This window comes from Lagenorhynchus albirostris, chromosome 12 (assembly GCF_949774975.1).
Source record: "Lagenorhynchus albirostris chromosome 12, mLagAlb1.1, whole genome shotgun sequence".
Lineage (NCBI taxonomy): Eukaryota > Metazoa > Chordata > Mammalia > Artiodactyla > Delphinidae > Lagenorhynchus > Lagenorhynchus albirostris.
Genome location: NC_083106.1, coordinates 9,022,078 through 9,041,149, shown reverse-complemented (window position 1 = coordinate 9,041,149; position 19,072 = coordinate 9,022,078). Strand labels below are relative to the sequence as shown.

The following is a 19,072-nucleotide window of genomic DNA, read 5'->3' as shown; positions in this document are numbered from 1 at the left end:
AGGAGAGGATGGGGTAGAGACAGAAATTTGATTTTAAAATGCTCTTTCTTTCTTCTTCTACAGCTTTCCTAGCTTAAGAAATGTAAATTGGGTGAATTTGACATGGAGAAACTAAATGTTAGGGGGGAGGTCTACGCTTTGCAAACTCATTTTGGCACTTTATACTTTAACAAGTCCACTGAGGTCTACAATTGCGTGCAGCCAAGCCCCCACCCGCTGGCAGTTCATCCTGTCCTTCACTTAGCACGGCCAAGTTAAATGAAATATTCCTGACAGTGGGTTGTTATGAATATTCCAAACTATAGAGAAGCCACAGGTTAGGAAAGGGTCCTATGCACTTCTCTCTATTAACAAATCTCATTGAAAGAGTCATAGAGTTTTAGAGTGGGGAAGGATCAGGGACCAACACCCCCTCCCCCTTTTACAGGCTGAGCAGTGAAGATCGGAGAGGCGGAGTATGCGTCCAAGCTCACCCAGTCACCAAGTGACGGTACGGATGATAACCCTGGGCCTTGTGATGATGTCTGTTCTTCCCAAGTGCCAACTAGTTCCTCCATGTGGTGGCTAAAGCAAAGACAAAAAGAAGATATAACAAACAGGTTATATACGACAGAGTAACAGCTGAGACGCAAGTGTTTAAGGCATTTGATATTGGAGTAAAGTCATTTCTGCTGTATTATGTTTTGGCTACCAGACTTACACCCTGATCATCTTCAGTCCCAACCGACAGCCCTCGGCTCTCAGCTCCACGACTGTCATCCCCAGCAGCTTCCTGGAGGGCAGCCAACCTTGTGAGGTTTGAGACCAAGCTGGTTCCAGCCCCGCCCCGGCTGTGCGTGCAGCTGCCCCTGGCCAGCCCCAGGTGAGGCCACGATTCCATCTTCTCTGCGCTCTTGGCACCTTCACCTCCGAGGCCTCCCGGCTGTGGCTGGCCTGTCATGGCCCTGACACTGAGCCTGGAAGAAGCTGTGTGTGTGGGGGGGGCGCTGCTCTCCACTCACTCCTCCTCCTTCAAGAGTGAGGCAGTTTTAGGACCTCACTAGAAAAAAAAAAAAAAGTTTGCCCAAGACAACGATGTACTTTAAACACAACAAAATTAGAATTGTTGGACCAGGGGGTTTCAAAGGCCAGTGGTAGGGTCCGCATTGCCAAATCTCCTTCTTAATGGCCCCCAGCTGCCTCAGATTTCTAAATTATAGTCAATTTTTATTTCATAATTTGAAAGGTTTTTTTTAAGCTTAAAATACTGATTCACAACTGATTCAATAGATTTCTGTAAATGAGCCTTCAAGTTAAAATGGCTTAAGGAAACCATTTTCCTCCTGAAAAGGCAGAGAGAGGGAATAGGGAAGGGGTTGGTGGTGGTACGGCGGGGGATGAAGGGCACCCAACCTGAGTAAAAAGGAACACAAAGAATAGTAAAAGTAAAAACCAGCAAGGCACAGCATTTGGCTCGTGGCAAGCATTTAATACACTGGAGCTCTTATTTTTGGTTGAGTACCTATTATGTATCAGGCACTATACTCAGTGCTTTACATAAATTATTTTATTTAATTCTTTCAGCAGCCCTGTGAGGTAGATATTGTTATTTGAATGTACTGTTAAAGAAGTGGTGTTAGGGGCTTCCCTGGTGGCGCAGTGGTTGGGAGTCTGCCTGCCGATGCAGGGGACACGGGTTTGTGCCCCGGTCCGGGAGGATCCCACATGCCGCGGAGCGGCTGGGCCCGTGAGCCATGGCTGCTGAGCCTGCGCGTCCAGAGCCTGTGCTCCGCAACGGGAGAGGCCACAACAGTAAGAGGCCCGCGTACCGCAAAAAAAAAAAAAAAAAAAAAAGACAAAAAAGAAAAAGAAGAAGTGGTGTTACGTATGTTGTTCTTGTTATCACTTGTTCCTAAGTGGTAGAAGCAGGACTTCAATGAAGATAGTTGCTTCGGAGACCATTCACACCACCGCTCACGCTGTGGGAAACTGCAGAGGTGGAAGACAGACCTGAGAGCCTTTGCAGTTTTGCTGAGAGTTGGCTGCATTTGTGCCAAACAGTGCTTGAATAAAAGAGAGTTTGCACATGTGAGCCATAAGGAAAACTATGGTATTAGGAGAAGAGTGGTTTCAAATTTAATATTTTTTCATTTTGCAGAAGAAAGAACGCCCACATTGTTCAGTCTTAATGGTATTTGTTAAATCATTTTTAGGCTGTTATATCCATTGCATTTGTTAGGTCAAGAAAAGTTCTTCAGGGCTTCCCTGGTGGCGCAGTGGTTGAGAGTCCGCCTGCCGATGCAGGGGACACGGGTTCGTGCCCCAGTCCAGGAGGATCCCACATGCCGTGGAGCGGCTGTGCCCGTGAGCCATGGCCACTGAGCCTGCACGTCCAGAGCCTGTTGCTCCGCAACGGGAGAGGCCACAACAGTGAGAGGCCCGCGTACCGCAAAAAAAAAAAAAAAAAAAGAAAAGAAAAGTTCTTCAACTGCATATTTTCATCTTTCATCAGTTTACTAACTATTTAAGGTCTAACAGTCAGGGTCAGATTTTTCAAAATTTGCTCCAGGTCCTGACTGCTGACCCCAGTTAATGCAGTTGAAGCAAAATACTCATTACATTGCAATGAGGGAGGATTATCTTTTATGGTTAAGGTACTCTAAGACTTGAATGTAGTTTTACTTCTGAAAGGTGTCAAAATTAATTTTAGAGATGTTATAAAATGCGATTAAATAATGCTCATATTAATACTTCTCTTGAACACATTATACTTATGTGCATATGTTAATGAGGCAAATATTATCGTTTAAAAACTTTTTAAAAATTAAAACAATCTAGGTAGTACTTGCCAACATTTGTGAAATTGTAGGTATGTAATTTCAGGATTTAAAGACTCTAGTCCAACTCTTTTATTTTCTTTCTGACAACCAGAAATTCACGGAAGCCGGAATTCTTAACTCTGAAGCCGAAGCTGATGTGAAAATTTTGGCAAATAGGCAAAACAGAAAAATTGCGGAACACTTGCAAAGATTAGCTGCTATACTTAAATATATAGGGCATGTTATGTCTCAAATCAAGAAAGAAAGGATGCTGCTCTTGTCTATTTTTTTAAAAATACACATACATAAACAGTCACACAATCAGCAGTGTCATTTCTGTGTACGTGATGGAAAATGAAGGACGGATGCGTAAAGTTTCCATTCCTAGAAGGACATCAATTTAATGGGAGGAAAAAGGCTGTGAATTCTTGTTCCTCTGTGTGAGTTAAAATGACGCTATCCAGTCCTTTCCCCATAAGATCAACTGAAAAAGATACGATATATCTGAGATCAGATCATCACCATCAAAGACACTTCAGTGACTGTCTTCATGCAGACATACGGTGGTTCACACTACAAGCAACATGCGCTTTCTGCAGACTTTCAACTTCAAGAGTGTGATATCCACTTCCGGCTCAAATTAAGTTCGGACCGCACACAAATCATTACATTACCGGGTAGGAAGGATTCCTCAAGGGGGTGGGGTTCATACTGGACTAGTTACTGTTTTCACTGTTGTCCAGGCTGTGTAGTTGCCCCGAGGGACGAAGACTGCGGGGTGCGCGTGTGTGACACGTGCGTGAGAACCGGTGGGCGCGCGAGTGGGTGTTCGGCGGTTGTGTGTGCGCTTTGAGGGAGTGCTCGCGAGTGTGCGGTAGCTGGAGGGTCTGTTTAGTTGGCGGTTTCGCGCGTGGCAGCAAGCAGGTGACGAGCGCGTCAGCAGCTCGGCCCGCGGCAGAGCGCGAGGCGAGGGTGGCGGGGGGCGCGACCCCAGTACGGAGCCAGCGGGCGTGAACGGACGGGACGCGGGTCCCCGGCGGCGCGAGGGCGCGAGGCTGGCTGGGGAGGCGCCTGCCAGCCGCGCCGGGTCACGTGGCGCGATCACGTGGCGCACAGCCGGGCCCAGCGGCGGCGGCGGCGGCGGCGGCGGCGGCTGAGGGAGGCGGAGACTCCGCGGAGACACTGGGGGAGGCGGCGGCGGCGGCGGCGTGGGGCTGCTGGAGGCGGAGGCAGAGAGGCGCGGAGGAGCGCGGGGCCGCCGCCACCGGCGCCCGAAGGTGAGGCGGGAGCTGGGCTCTTGTCACCGCCGTCCCGGCCCGGGCGCTGCCGCCCTCCCGTGGAGGGGGCGGCGGGCCCGACCGCCGGGCGGAGCGCCCTCCGGAGCCGGGCCGGGCGCCTGTCCCTTCGGGGCGGGCGCTCGAGCCCCCCAGCCCCGGCCAGGCCCCTCTGCCGGGTGCGGGCGGGGGTGCGTCGGGCGGCCCCCGGCCGGGGCTTGGGCGGGGGGCGGCGGGCGGCCCCCTCGGGTGGGCTTTCCCGAGGGCGCGGTGGGGAGACGGTGGCCGACACCCGGCTCCGGGCGGCGCTCGCTGCCGTTTAGCGGTTTTAGTCTTTTGTTTCAGTGTCTAAGAAAATGGGGCGATAGAGGAGCTTGGTGTGCGCGCGCGCGCGTGAGTGTATGTGTGTCTGTGTGTAAATCAGGAGGCGTTTGGCTTGGAGCCATTTTTTTTTCTTAATTGTGGAGACAGAAAACGCCTTAATTGTGGAGACAAAACCACCTTAATTGTGGAGACAGAGAAAACGGTTTCCCGGGGGAAACTGTGCTCCTCCTCTTCCTCCCCGGCGTCTGGATGGAGTGGATTTCCCTCCCGGCCTCTGCCCACCTTCTCGTCCTCCAGGCTGTCCCCCTCCCGCTTGGCCTTCCTGCCGCCCCACCTCCGTGTTACCCCCGACCGAGCGGGGTGTCTGCAAAGCGGCCCGGTCACCTGTCGTGGCAGCTGCCTGGAAATGCTGGCGCTTCTGCTGTTTGGTCTGTGCTGTTTCCTCTGGCAAATCACGGGGATTCCGCTCAGAATGCCAACCCTTCCTCTTTTCTCTCTGCTTAAAAACAAAGTGCATGATGCTGCGTCTGAAGTTTGACCGGCTCGGGCAATTAGTAGGGAGAGGTGTCTACTTTTTCTTGTCACACCACTTTAAGGTTGGAAAGGTGAGGTTCATCTAGCTTTGTGGAAGGAAATAAGGGTGACACAGTTCTGTCGGGGATGGATGTGACTTACCTGCTAAATTGCCATGGTGATCAGAAAGTCTTCTAACACTTCTCCCCTGGTGGACAGTCAGCTCCCCTTACAGGGAGCTCTGCCCTGGATTTCTCTATTTGGGGATTGTCCTCCTCTTTGTATTTTGCAGTAGTTTAGCAGCACCTTAAGGATACCCAGTAGTCAGATTCTTAAAAAAGCACAGGGAAAATAATTTATTTCTGAAGTTTTGAAGAATGTAAAAAAAACATTTGGGAGTCCCTTTCTTTGTGCCTCTCTGTCTGTGTCTCAGGTTTGCATTTCTTGGAGTTTAGTTCTTGCAGGCAAGGCCACAGGGAATGGTGCTATGGTCCTGGAGGATGCTCATCCCCAGGCCCTGCAGCACTGATTGCTGGGATTTGGGGTTGTGATGGATGGAAAGTGACAGGGCTCCTTGCACATAGCCACGCCGCAAACCAGAGGCAACTGCTTGGACTCCTGGTGATCTGGTGGGGCAGTTTGGAAGCTGATCTCAACATTGTACAATGATAGCCACGCTCAGATTGGGAGGAACTCAGCCGTCCCTTTCTATTTCTTGATAGTTTACTGTTGTGGAAATGAGTATATGAATAAATTGTGAATAGCTAAATCTAGTGTTTAAGCATAGAACTTAATTTGTGTGAGAGAGTTGCTAGAGGATGTGAATTTCTTTGGAGAATTTTAAGTGCTCTATTTTAGTAAGGGCTGTGAAAGTAGCAGTGTTTTCCTGTGATGGGGGGAGGTGTTGTTGACCTCTAGAGTTGGAAGTATGTAGTACTGAGTTAGAGGGATCATATAGGGAAAATTTTTTTAACACAGTGAAGCTTTATGACATGGGAGAAGAATAGAAAGCCCAAGTTAACTTCCTGTGCCCGAGAAATAGTAATGTATTTACTACTGTTTATTTTAAAACCAACTTTTCATTTAGAAAAGATGTGTGTATCATATTGAACTTTCTAGTTTTCATATGGAGCTATATGAGTGGTAGTAATTATTTACATTTTCCCCACCAAAACCCTGCATGGAAAAAAACTTTTTTAAGCCATAAAAAGATATGTGGTTCATGAAACCTGTTTTATATTGAACCATCCAACATTGATGCTGAGATCCCCAGTGATGAAAGAACAATAAAGAGACAGCAGCCTTCCTTCAGTGCTTTCCATGTGCAGGACTAAGCTAGGACATTGTTCTTCATCTGTTTCACTGCATTTACAGTATCAATGATCTCTTTCCTGTTCTCTTCTGTGGATAGAGAAAGATTGAAGATAGATTGAGTGACCCAACTATGCATGTGATTCATCAAATGCATTAAAAAATTGAGTAAGGGCTTCTCTGGTGGCGCAGTGGTTGAGAGTCCGCCTGTTGATGCAGGGGACACGGGTTCGTGCCCCGGTCCGAGAAGATCCCACATGCCGTGGAGCGGCTGGGCCCATGAGCCACGGCCACTGAGCCTGCGTGTCCGGAGTCTGTGCTCCGCAACGGGAGAGGCCACAACAGTGAGAGGCCCGCATATGGCAAAAAAAAAAATTGAGTAAAACTTCTGTTATGAAATGTCTTGATTTAGTTATTGCATTGGTTTCTATTGGTTCCTACCCTGTGAAGTATTTTCAGTATTACCAAAAGCTTTTCCCAAATTGTACATCTCTACTTAGTGAGACTGCAGGGAATATGTAATTGAAATGTCGAATTTCTTTTAGTTTGGTTGGGATAATGTTAATTTAGTCAACTAAATTTTAACATTAAAATACTAAGTTTTTTATGATAAAATATACATAACGTAAAATTTACCATGTTAATCATTTTTAAGTGTACGGTTCAGTGACATTAAGTGCATTCACATTGTTATGCAACCGTCACCACCATCCATCTCCAGAACCTTTTCATGTTCCTGAACTGAAACTTTGTGTCCATTAAACAATAACTTCCCATTCTGTCCTCCTCCCCCCCCACATACTCCTGACCACCACCTTTCTGCTTTCTACTTTCTATCTCCATGAATTTGACTACTTTAGGTCCCTCATATAAGTGGGATCATACAGTATTTGTCCTTTTGTGACTGGCTTATTTCACTTTGCATGTTTTCAAGGTTCATCCATGTTGTAGCATGTTTCAGAATTTGCTTCCTTTTTAAGGCTGAATAATATTCCATTGTATGTATACATTACATTTTGTTTGTAAAGGTTCTAAATTTTAACATACTAAGTGTTAGCAACTGAGGTAATCTCATGATGATCAAGAGCTCTCACTGGAAATTATTTAACTATGATTTGTTTAATTAAAACAGAAAATCAAATTAGTTGTTATAAAATTTTATTTAATTTTATTTTTTAATGCACAGTACCTTTTTAAAAATTTTACTTATTTATTTTTTATACAGCAGGTTCTTTTTAGTTTTTTTTTTTTTTTTTTTCGGTACGCGGGCCTCTCCCGTTGTGGCCTCTCCCGTTGTGGAGCACAGGCTCCGGACGCGCAGGCTCAGCGGCCATGGCTCATGGGCCCAGCCGCTCCACGGCATGTGGGATCTTCCCAGACCGGGGCACGAACCCGCGTCCCCTGCATCGGCAGGCGGACTCTCAACCACTGTGCCACCAGGGAAGCCCTAGTTATCTATTTTATACATATCAGTGTATATATGTCAACCCCAGTCTCCCAATTCATCCCCCGCCCCCACCCGCCCCAACTTTCCCCCCTTGGTGTCCATACGTTTGTTCTCTACATCTCTGTCTCTATTTCTGCCTTGCAAACTGGTTCATCTGTACCATTTTTCTAGCTTCCCATGTATGTCTTAATATATGATATTTGTTTTTCTCTTTCTGACTTACTTCACTCTGTATGACAGTCTCTAGGTCCATCCACATCTCTACAAATGACCCAATTTCGTTCCTTTTTATGGCTGAGTAATATTCCATTGTATATATGTACCACATCTTCTTTATCCATTCGTCTGTTGATGGACTCTTAGGTTGCTTCCATGTCCTGGCTATTGTAAATAGTGCTGCAATGAATATTGGGGTGCATGTGTCTTTCTGAATTAAGGTTTTCTCTGGGTATATGCCCAGTAGTGGGATTGCTGGGTCATATGGTAATTCTATTTTTAGTTTTTTAAGGAACCTCCATACTGTTCTCCATAGTGGCTGTATCAATTTACATTCCCACCAACAGAATGCACAGTACCTTTTAAAAATATGGGAACCATGGGGCATGAAACTAATATGTATGTTATATCCTTTCTGGGTCCTTTAATTTCCCTTCCACGTGGATAGTGACATATGGTACATCTTTCTGAAATTTGCAGCTGATGCAGATGATGTTTTTTTCCTCAGCTAATGTTATAATGGTGGTATATTTTGCTGTATGGAAGAGCATGAAGGACTCACCCTGAGGTATACGTACATTGTGTAGGAATGTTTGATTATTTCCCTTTATTTGCCACTCTCCAAAATCATGAGTTGGTTCCCTGCCATCTTCCAATGGTAACAGAGCTAGGGTCTTTTCTTTCCTTTTTTTTTCTTTCTGAGGATCTTTATGAACTTCTCTGTTTTAGCATATATGATGCGTTTCAGTCCATTTCAATTATTGTCCTTTTGTTGCTCAAATCGCCATATCTTTGGGCAGATAGACTTATTCAGTTTGGCTCTGAGTCCTTATGACACAGCTCTAGTAGCCTGTAGTAGCTTCCTTGCTTTCTGGTGTGACAAGATGTTCCAGGCTCATCCTGTAGCCTTCCTGTTCCAGGTTTGGAATCAGAACAGACCATTTTTAAAAGAAAAATAAAAGAGAAAGTAAATGACCAATAAATATATTAAAATATTCAACTTTACTAGTAATTGAAGAAATGAAATTAAAAGCAAAAATAAGATACCATTTGTTATGAACCGAATGTCTCTCCCCCAAATTCTTATGTTGAAGCCCTATCCCCCAGTGTGTTGGTATTTGGAGATGGGGCCTTAGGGAGGTAATTAGTGGTAGGGTGGAGCCTTCATGATGGGATTAGTACCCTCATCAGAAGAGACAGACAACAGAGAGCTCTCCAACCCCTTCCAAAACACTTCCCTCCCTGCCCCTCACCATGCACAAAGAAGGGGTCATGTGAGCACATAGCTAGATGGCAACCACTTACAAGCCAAGATGAGAGGTCACAAAAGAAATCTGCCTTGTTGCCATCTTAATCTTGGAGTTTTCAGCCTCCAGAATGGTGAGAAATAAATTTCTGTTGTTTAAGCCACCCCAGACTGTGGTATTTTTTAATGGCAGCCTGAGCCAACTAAGACACCATATTTCAATGATTATATTGGCAATGTAATTTAAACTCAATTTAGACCTTACTAGATGTGAAACAATTTGGTAAAGCTTGATATAAAGTATTATGTTATTATTACTTTGGGTATCCATTCTCTTGGTAGTCTTAATATTTGGGCATTTCCTAATTTGGAGTGGGAATAAGGATGATAGTAAATCCCAGTGCTGGTGAAGATGAAGGGACATGTATACTCTTTGGTCTCAGTAGAGGTGTGAATTGATGCACTTATTCTAATCTTTTAAAAAAATTTTTTTAATTTGGCTGTGTTGGGTCTTCGTTGCTGCATGTGGGCTCTCTCTAGTTGCGGTGAGCAGGGACCACTCTTCATTGAGCCGTGCGGGACTCTCATTATGGTGGCCCCTCTTGCTGTGGAGCACGGGCTCCAGGTGCGCGGGTCTCAGTAGTTGCGGCCCACGGGCCCTAGAGCGTGCGGGCTTCAGTAGTTGTGGCTCGCGGGCTCTAGGGCACAGGCTTAGTAGTTGTGGCTCGCGAGCTTAGTTGCTCCATGGCATGTGGGATCTTCCTGGAGCAGGGATAGAACCCATGTCCCCTGCATTGGCAGGCAGATTCCTAACCACTACGCCACCAGGGAAGTCCAGTGCACTTATTCTAAATAGCTACTATTATGTGTCAAAACGTAAAATTTGCATAACCTTTAACCCAGCAAGCCCACATTTAGGAACTTATCCTAAAAAATAGTAGGAAAAGTTAGCAAAGGTATATGTATACAGTAAAGAACTATTTACTGTATACGGTTATTTAGTAAATAACCTTAAGTAAGGAATTGATTAAATAGATTAGGGTACCTTCTTTGCATACAGCCATTGAAAATAATGATATAAATCTATATTAACCAATCTGGAAGGAGGCCCATTATATATTATTGAGTGAAAAAGAGAGGTTACAGAACTGTAGGCATAGCAATTACATATAATATAGGCATAGAAAATGCTGAACGACTAGGCTCTGCAGGCCAAGAATCAGACCTTCGAGGAGCTAGGCTTCAGGAGCCGCCTAATGGGCAGTCTGTTACAGGTGCCGTGGTCTTGAAGACAGCACCCACTGATTTCATTCTTGTGTTGAAAGATTTAGTTTTCCTGGGGAGAGACTGTGATTGGCCTTGTTAGGTAATTTGCCCTTTGGCTGTATGTGTGTGTGTGTGAGTGTGAGTGTGTGTGTGTGTGTGTGTGTGTAGAGGATTGCTCTCAGTTGACAGTCCCACAAAGATATAGAATGGAGGAATCACAAGGTGAGTTGGGGTGCTTTTAACTAAAGAAAGGGAAGACATTCCAGGAAGACAAGGCGATAGATGCCCACTACACATTCAGTTAAAATTAAATACATTCTTTGCTCATAAACATTGAATTAATTACTGCATCTCCATAAATTACTACACACTCTGATAAACTTGGGCTTTCTTTTCCTTTTAACTTCTGTTTTGGGCATGTTAGGACCTATACCAGTGGGTCAACTCTATTTGATTTCTGGCTTTCATAGAAAATGGGTCAAAATTAAAATTTTGGATTATTCTTGGATTGTAAAAATTATGCTCTTTTCCCTTTAAATGTGGTTAATTCAGAATCAAATATATTTCTCTGATGTCAGTAAGTAGAAATAGAAGTCTTTGGGCTTATGTGATGACAAGGATACCCACCTTTGAGAGAAAGTATTTTAAGAATAGAATGGAAAAGTAGTGTTTATGGAAAGCCTCCTAGTAATGGCGTAGTAGGCTGTAGAGTGTAGAAAATTATTCTGTAGGTGTGCAGAGGTGCTGTGCAGATATTACAGACTCACTTGAACATCTTTCTCACTGGTATTATTTCTAATCAAAAGCACAATTAGAGTCAAAATGGATGTGAAAGAGCTTTGAGAAATACAGTTTCTCACTTTTTAAAAATTGAAGACTTAATTTAGACCTTAAGGGATGTGAAAGGATTTGGAAATGCATAATATAAGTTATTATGTTGTTACAATTATTTCTGCTGTGTCTTTTTTTGGTAGTCTTAATACTTGGACATTTTCTCCCAGTTTGGAATGGGCATAGTAGAACCACTGGGTTATCGTTTTTCTTGTATCAGATCTGTTCATGTCTGGTTAAGGCTAAGAAGTTGGCCTTTTTCGTGAATAATTTTTATGACAGTCTCAACCTTTCCTCTTAAGCCTCACCTGTTGATCCCAAGCTAGTTACTGTGTGGGACACTTGGTTCTACAGGCTCTTTGGTATCTACTTTCTAAAACTGTTGCTCAGTGTTTTCAAATTCTCCTTTGATAGAGACAAATATCACTGGGTTCAGAATTTTTTCATCCTAACTGAATGTTTCTTTGACCAGTTTCTTGCAATCAGCAAGGGAAGATTAGTTTAAATTTTGGAGGCAGTTACACCTGGGTGTGTGTGTGTGTGTGTGTGTGTGTGTGTGTGTGTGTGTAATTTTCAGTCTCTGGCAAGAGAAATGAAGAGTCTTGTGTAGAACATACTTTGAGTAGCATGTTGTTGGCCCCCTATGAACCTTTCCTTCATCTTTGGCTTTTAAGAGTATATGATACTGTCCTGGGGAAACACATGGCATTGTGTCAGAGTGCCAGAGGTCCTCCACGAGGACAGGCCGGTTAGTACTGGGACAGTTTTAATATTCCAGAAAAGCTGATCAGTAGTGATGTTATCATGTGCTGAGAATATACAGGATTATCTTCACATGTAAATCAGTTTCTTAAGCTTCAGACCGTCCTCTTAGCCACAACCCAGATGGACAAATTCAGCTCCAGTGGTTAGAATATCAAAACATGCATGATAAGAAGTTAGCCTGATGGTGTGGATGAAAACCCTGGACACCAGAGCTGACATGTCAGGTGGCCATAGTTACTGCTGTGTTAAATCATCAGGAAGTATATGTATTAACATCTGTCATATTACACACGAATGCCTTCAAAAAGTCATTCCTAGATTTAACTTACCTGAAAGAAAGAAGTTTAAGGAGGTTGGATCATGGGGACAGCTAGGTGGATGAATGTGGCTAAACCCAGGTCACATTTTCCAGTGTCTACAAATAGTTGGAACCCTTTTTGTTTTTGTGCTTGCCGTCTTTTCCCAGGAAATGAGAAACCCAGTCTGTGTTTCCTTTGTAGGAAGTTAACTTTTCAGAATTTTCTGATATCTGAATGATGAAATAAATTCTGTAATATTTGAAATGCTTGGAATAAAATACAGCAACTCAGTAAAAGAAAGCTCACAGTTTGCTTATTTTATTCCAACAGTAGTAATTTTTAATACTATGACAGAGTGAGAATGAAAGTGGCACACACATTGTTCTGTCTCCTCACCCAGCTTTGATTTTGAGGGACTTGGGGATAAATTAAGTAGCGTGGGATCGGGGTCCCTCCCACAATCCATCCGTCATAGCTAACTGGAGCATCACTTCCCAGCCTTTGTGGATTTATGGTGTCCTGTTTGTGTTTGATTTTGCATCTGCTTCCTCCTCACCATTCTTACAGCTACGACAGCCAGGTCTCTGTTATCAGTGGAGAGCAAAGTGCTGATATATGAAGTCCACAAGTTATCACCATAATTCAGTTTTATCTAATTATGTCAACCTTTAATTTTAACTAATCAGCACCAAATCTTTTCTGGACCATTAACAAGCTGCACAATTACATTGCTGTATGGAATAGATTTATTTAAGTTTTTGATCAACTAATTAACGTTGTTTTGAAAAATTTCGTGATACAGTACAGTGAATAGGACTTGTACTTATGTGTATTTATGTGCAAGAAATGGGATAGAGAAACATTAAGTACCATTGTAGGTCCCTCCTAGGCTACAAATGCTTTTCTTCACAGAGGTATTCATAGGAGCAATAATGTTTATGAGGTGCTTTGACATCAGTCTCCTATGAATTTAATGTAATAAGTTTATTGTAAATAAGTAGAGAAGTCTCAGGATTAACCCATGGTTCAGAAATGGTGTATTGTTTTTAATTCTGAGAGCCTTGGGATATCCCATTGTCTTCCCTTTCTTTGCTGTCTGTGATTTGCAAACAACAGTGATCTCTGCTGATTAATGGTCATAGAAATGGAATCTCCTTGGCCGTCCTTCACGCGTGTTCAGATGGTGAAGTTTTTCTCTTTCATGTGACATAGAAGGATGTGCGTGTATTTGGCTTTGGGGAATTGAGCTATTTCTCTGGTGTATGTAAGACAGCTGAAACTTGTGGGAGAGAGGTAGGCACTGTCACGTGAACTATACCAATAATCACCGGAGGTCAATATAAGCCAGTTGCTTCAAACCTTTTACTAGATGGTTAATGACGAGCACAATTGGTTTAAGTTAAACCTCCTTTGGTGCTAATGAGCAGTAAGGTGGACCCAAGGTGAGATGTCTGAGGAAGGAAGCCTGCTGGGGAGTCTGGAGTTATTCACAAATTAGATCATGAATGAGCTTCAAGAAATTAAGATTGGGTTTAATTCTATTCTTCGTTTTGTGTCTACTTGGCCTTAAGTACTGTCTTAAATACTTAGAGTTATTTTAAGATATGAACTACTGTCTTGTAGCATAGGAAACTCCAGGTAAGTAGGGCAACAGAAAGTCTGCCTAAGGTTAATGGAAGAATGTAATCAGCTGGGGTGCAAACTTCTAGCTCCTGAATTTTTATCTAGTGGTTTTAATCATGGTCACACTATTCTGTGTGAAAAATATTTTATCTTTTGACTTCTATATTGTTTTATGTATGGAACTTCAATGTTCTTTTTGCTTCTTAATTTTAATATAATATGACTAATATTAATTCTTAGTATAATTCTAACTGACATAAACTCTACATATATGGAGACACCTTGAAAGAAGTATATTCTTTCTTCAGATTCTTTGGTCCCCTTCTAAATTTAAAAGCACAGAAATAACAACAACCAAAAAATTACTAAGATTGGTTGGCTCTAATATAAACTGCTGAGTTAGTTGTAACTGTATTTTATTTTAAGAAGGTGCTTTTTCTCTGAATAGGTGAGTCTCTCTAGAAATCCAGGTAAATGGGGCTCCAGGTGGGAGGCGACTGCCCACCTGTGGTGAGTGCTTTTCTGCTTCCTTTTTTTCTGATTGGCTGGTGCTGAAATTTGAATCTGGTTTTGACCTGCGAGGTCTTCGCACACCTTAGTCTTTTCTCAGGATTCCCACTTCTGGTTGTGGTTTGACCTGTTTTCAGTATTGTGGGCACCAAGTAGGTAAGCTTGACATATTGCGCTCATAAAGAAGAAAAGAGTCCTAGATTCTAGAAGGAGACTTTGGTTAGGAGTGGTCCAACAAATTGAACAGGGTTAGCCGCTGTGGGGAAGGCTGCACTGAAGCCCTCTTTCTCTAGCAGAGCCCCCAGGTGTGGGGGGCTGTCAGAGGCAGTGGGTGGAATGGGAAGAAACGTGGTTTAAAGGGACTGAATTGGAGTTTGGACATACAGATTTGATATGTGTGAAAGCAGTTGTAGCAGATGGAGTACCTAGGCATGTGGCCTTTTTTTAAAAGTTAAAAAATATATGAAGTTTGCTGTGTTATGTATATCAACCCCTTTTCTCGCATGTATATTATAAATATTTTCCCAGTTTCTTGGTTGCCTTTCAACTCCAACTCTGTTCATGGCATATTTTATGTATAAAAGTTTAAATTTTCTATGTAGTCAAGTTTTTCAATTTTTTTTCCGTAGTTTCTACTCTGATGGTTTGCTTAGAAAGTCTTTTCCCATGCAGTGTGTTTTTTTCCCTTCTTTTTTTTTTTCCTTTTTTAAGCAGACAGGTGTTTTAAACTTTTAAAAATAAGCTTCGTATCTTAGAATAGTTTTGGATTTGCAGAAGGTACAAAGATACTCGGTACAGAGAGTTCCTCCGACCCAGCTTCCTCTAATGTTATCCTACAAAACTATAGAACATTTGTCAAGACTAAGAAATTAACATTGATACGTTGTCATTAACTAAACTCTAGACTTACTTCTGATTGCACCAGTTTCACTGATGTCCTTCCTCAGGGCACTACATTGCATTAAATGGGGTGGGTTTTGAAGAGTCAGGACCACACATGGCAACGTGCTCTGGGGAGAAGCTGAGCTCGAGACACTGCACTGGTGTGGGACATGGCAGCTTTATGGTTTACAGAATTCTTTCATACATACACATGATTTAGACGGAAAATATTCTTGATCATCGGTCTTGTTAGACACACCTGCCCCTTGGAAGCGTGTGTGTTGGGAGTGGCGCTGTTTTGCATGTGTGCGACCACGGGGAACTTGGGCAGAGAAATACCTCTCAAACTGTCCAGACTGCCAGTTGCTGCCTCCGTTTTCCCTGCATTGTAATTCCCTAACATGTCTTTGCTCTCACACTGTTACCTGGTTCTTCTGCCTGGACTGGAGTGGAAAATCATACGTTGTTGATTTTTAAGTCTCGGAGAGAAAGGCACCCTCACCGTGAGGCAGCGTTTTAAGTTCCTAGACGTCAGAGTAAGCCCAGAATATCACTGCTTTCACCCTCTCGAATCACAGTACTAGGCACGGCCAGTCTTCTCACTTTATTGCCCAAATGAAGGGGGATGTATCTAATGAGAAGAAAATGTGGTTGGCGTAGGTGAACACGTATCTTACTCTTTAGATGGGTTTGAGCCTCTCTGTGGCTCGCTTGCCCATCTCTACCCCACGGTAAGTGGAGACAGATGAATGAAGAGGTGGGGCGGGCAGGTGGGAGATTAGGTAGAACACAAGCCATGTTGGGTGGCTCCATGCCCACACTGCCTGACAGAAATAGCATTAGCAGGGAGGCCTTAGATACCTCTGCACTTACTATCTATAGGCATCGCGACTCACACACGTTCACGTGAGTTGGGCTGAGCTGTCTCCTGGGTAACCACTGGCTTCTACTTGTGCATTCAAATCCGTCTCCCCTCTCCTAACTGAAAACACTTAGGTTTTCTTAGCCTTTTCTGACTTGTAAACCACCCCCCCCCCGCCTTTCGATTTAGAAGGCAGTGAGAATATGACTGCTGTGTGTGCCTGAGGAGGAGGGGTCAACGCAGAAGTGAAGAGGACCCTGGGTTGGCTTCCTACGGACCCCTAAGGCAGTTTCTGTAGAGTTGTTCTGTTCCACCTCAACCCAGAGAGAATCGGTAGATCATGTTGGAAAGCCTCCAACCAAGTCACAAGTAAATCAATAGAAATGTAATTTTTAAAGCAGAGATCCATTAGTAGATTATACCTGCTTCAGTTTGGCCAGACAGACAACTTTTTTTTTTTTTTGGAGGAGTTTTTCTCAGTGGCTTGTGACTTTTTACAAGTTTTAGTTATCATTGTTTTTATAAAGCCTTTTTCCACATCTACCGTTTTATCTGGTCTTCACAGTAACCTTGCACATTATGTCAAGCATGTATTTTTTTATTTTATGAGAAAGCTGAGGTTGGGGGTTTGCCCACGGTCACATAACTGTTGAGCAGACGTCTTGGGACCTAAGTCTGCACCTGCTGATCGAAAGTCCGCATCTCTTCTCTTACCCCCTCGTTTGCCCTGTGGCCTCCTGTCCAAGCTGCTGCTGCTGGTTTTATAGGTGCATGTGGGTGAAGCTAGTGGGGTTTTCTCTTGGCAACAACCAGCACGTATCCCAGATTGATAACTAGCCGACCCTGTTGAGTGCATTTCTAACATCCTTTCTTCCCTTCGTCATGGAATTGGGGTTTTGTTTAGATACCCTCCCCGTCTGCATGTGCTGTGGGGGAGGCGATCCATCCCCAGCACAGGGGTAAGTCCTGATCTGTTTCAGCCAGTCCTGCGGGTCCCACTCACCATCGGTGACTGCTGTAGGGATAAGCAAGAGACCTGGTTCTGGTCTGCCAGAGGTTCTGGAGTACTTCTCAATCTTAAAATGACAACACTAGGAAAGATAGTCCTTTTCCTCTGAGTACAGTCCTGTCTGGATGTGGTGCCTGGAGTTGTTACAGCCGCATTTCTACAATCTGAACGTGAAGCTGGTGCAGGGGAGAGGACAGAGCCGAGAAAAGAGCAGCGAGAACTCCTCGGAGCCAACCACGCACCTGCCTTTGGACTTATTTTGTGAAATACATTTACCTATTGTTTAAGGCAACCTGAGTTGAGATTATCTGTTACTTGCACTGAAAGACATGCTAACTCGTTCATTCATTCATACCACGAAGGAGAAATGCAGGGTATAAAGGTGGGATTTAATCTGGTCAGAAGGTCAGAGATGGTTTCCCTGAGGAAATGCAGAGGACTTGGTGAAAGAGATGCCTTTTCGTGCTGGGCCTTGTATCCCGTGTTTAAGGATTTTGGTCTTTATTGCAGGAGCAGAGCCCCTGAAGGGTTTCATCACTGGAGAGTGGCAGGAGAACGTGGAGCTGTAGTTAACTTAAGCTGCCTCTGCTAAAGGAAACCTTGGCTTAGCATTCCAAAGAGTCCCGTTGGATCTGCTGAGCAGGCAAGGATCAGTCAGTGGTTCAGGCCCTGGTGATGGTCAGGTGTGTCCACAAAACGTGAAAGAACATCTCTGCTTGGAATCTGGTGAAGTAAACAATCTACTTTTCCTTTTCTTCCTCCTTGCCAGTGTGTGTGTGTGTACACACATGTACATATCCATGCACAGAGGCAGCTTTCATGTTTTCTAATTTAGGCATAATTTGTGAACAGTCTGTCGTTCTCTTAGTGTTTGATTATTTAAGTTAAAAAATGGCAGCTAAGAAATCTGTGTTGGAGTTATAAAAACAGGATAGATAGTTTCATTGTTAGTAAAATTTTAAGGATATATTAATGTGGCTAAAATTGAACTTTTAGCATCTCCAGAGGTTTTCCTCCAGGTTTGATGTAATGAGATCTGCTCTGATTCTCATACATATGGATATATTAGAAAACTGGATTCCGTCCCAGTGTAATCAGGCCGGGAACCAGCCTGAGCTGCAGAGTGGAACTGCAACGAAAGCTGCAGAGTCTCCTGTAATCATGTTAGAATGCGATGTGGTCCCTCCCTATGTTTATTAATTAGTGGAGTTGTAATGAGACTCCCCCCCATGCTTTTAAGGATGCTGATCAGTGGGCATCTGGGCGGGATTTGAGTTGTGTTTGGGAGCCTTCTGTGTGCAGGTGGGAGGGATCGGTGTTTCAGGTGGCGGCAGGTGAGCCTCCCGCCAAGTCGGCATAATGGGAACAGGACTCTTCTGGGTTGCCATCTGTTTGTGGCGGATAGGAAACCAGCAGTGACTTCTGAGGAGTTCATGTTGAAATACTTAGGAATTAGTAATGCTGAGACTATGCTGATCAGGTATTAGGAGGTAGGGGAGATAGCCTGTGGAGTGGCTTTTCATCACTGCTGGTTTCAGGACGTGGCTGCCTGGGCTCAGCAGCCCCCGCTCCCACCTCCCCCAAACCGCAGCTCTCTTGTACCCACCCAAACGGCCACTCACGTCGCCCCGGTTCTGTTCTGAGTTGCCCACGGCAAGGGGACACGTTATTGACAAGACTGTCTCAGGTAACACCGTGCATGGTGTTTGTCGCAGGGTGGGGGGCTCAGTCTCTGTGACTCTTGATGTATCATGTTTTTTTTGTTGTTTTAAATTGTGGAAAAATGTACATAACAAAATTTACCATTGTAGCTATTTGTAACGTGTACAGTTCGGTGGCACTAAGTACATTTATGCTGTTGTGTGACTATCATGATGGGTCATGTTTTAACCAAGT

General features: G+C 43.9%; 1 protein-coding gene across 1 annotated transcript in view; it reads left to right on the top strand.

Moving 5' to 3' along the window:
- The first annotated feature begins 4,057 nt into the window (after positions 1–4,057).
- The window catches only part of TULP4 (TUB like protein 4), a 222,115-nt gene continuing 207,100 nt past the window's right edge, over positions 4,058–19,072 (top strand). Inside the window, exon 1 of the mRNA XM_060167747.1 lies at positions 4,058–4,075. The gene's annotated coding sequence lies outside the window, so the exon portion shown is untranslated. The remainder of the gene's footprint in view (positions 4,076–19,072) is intronic.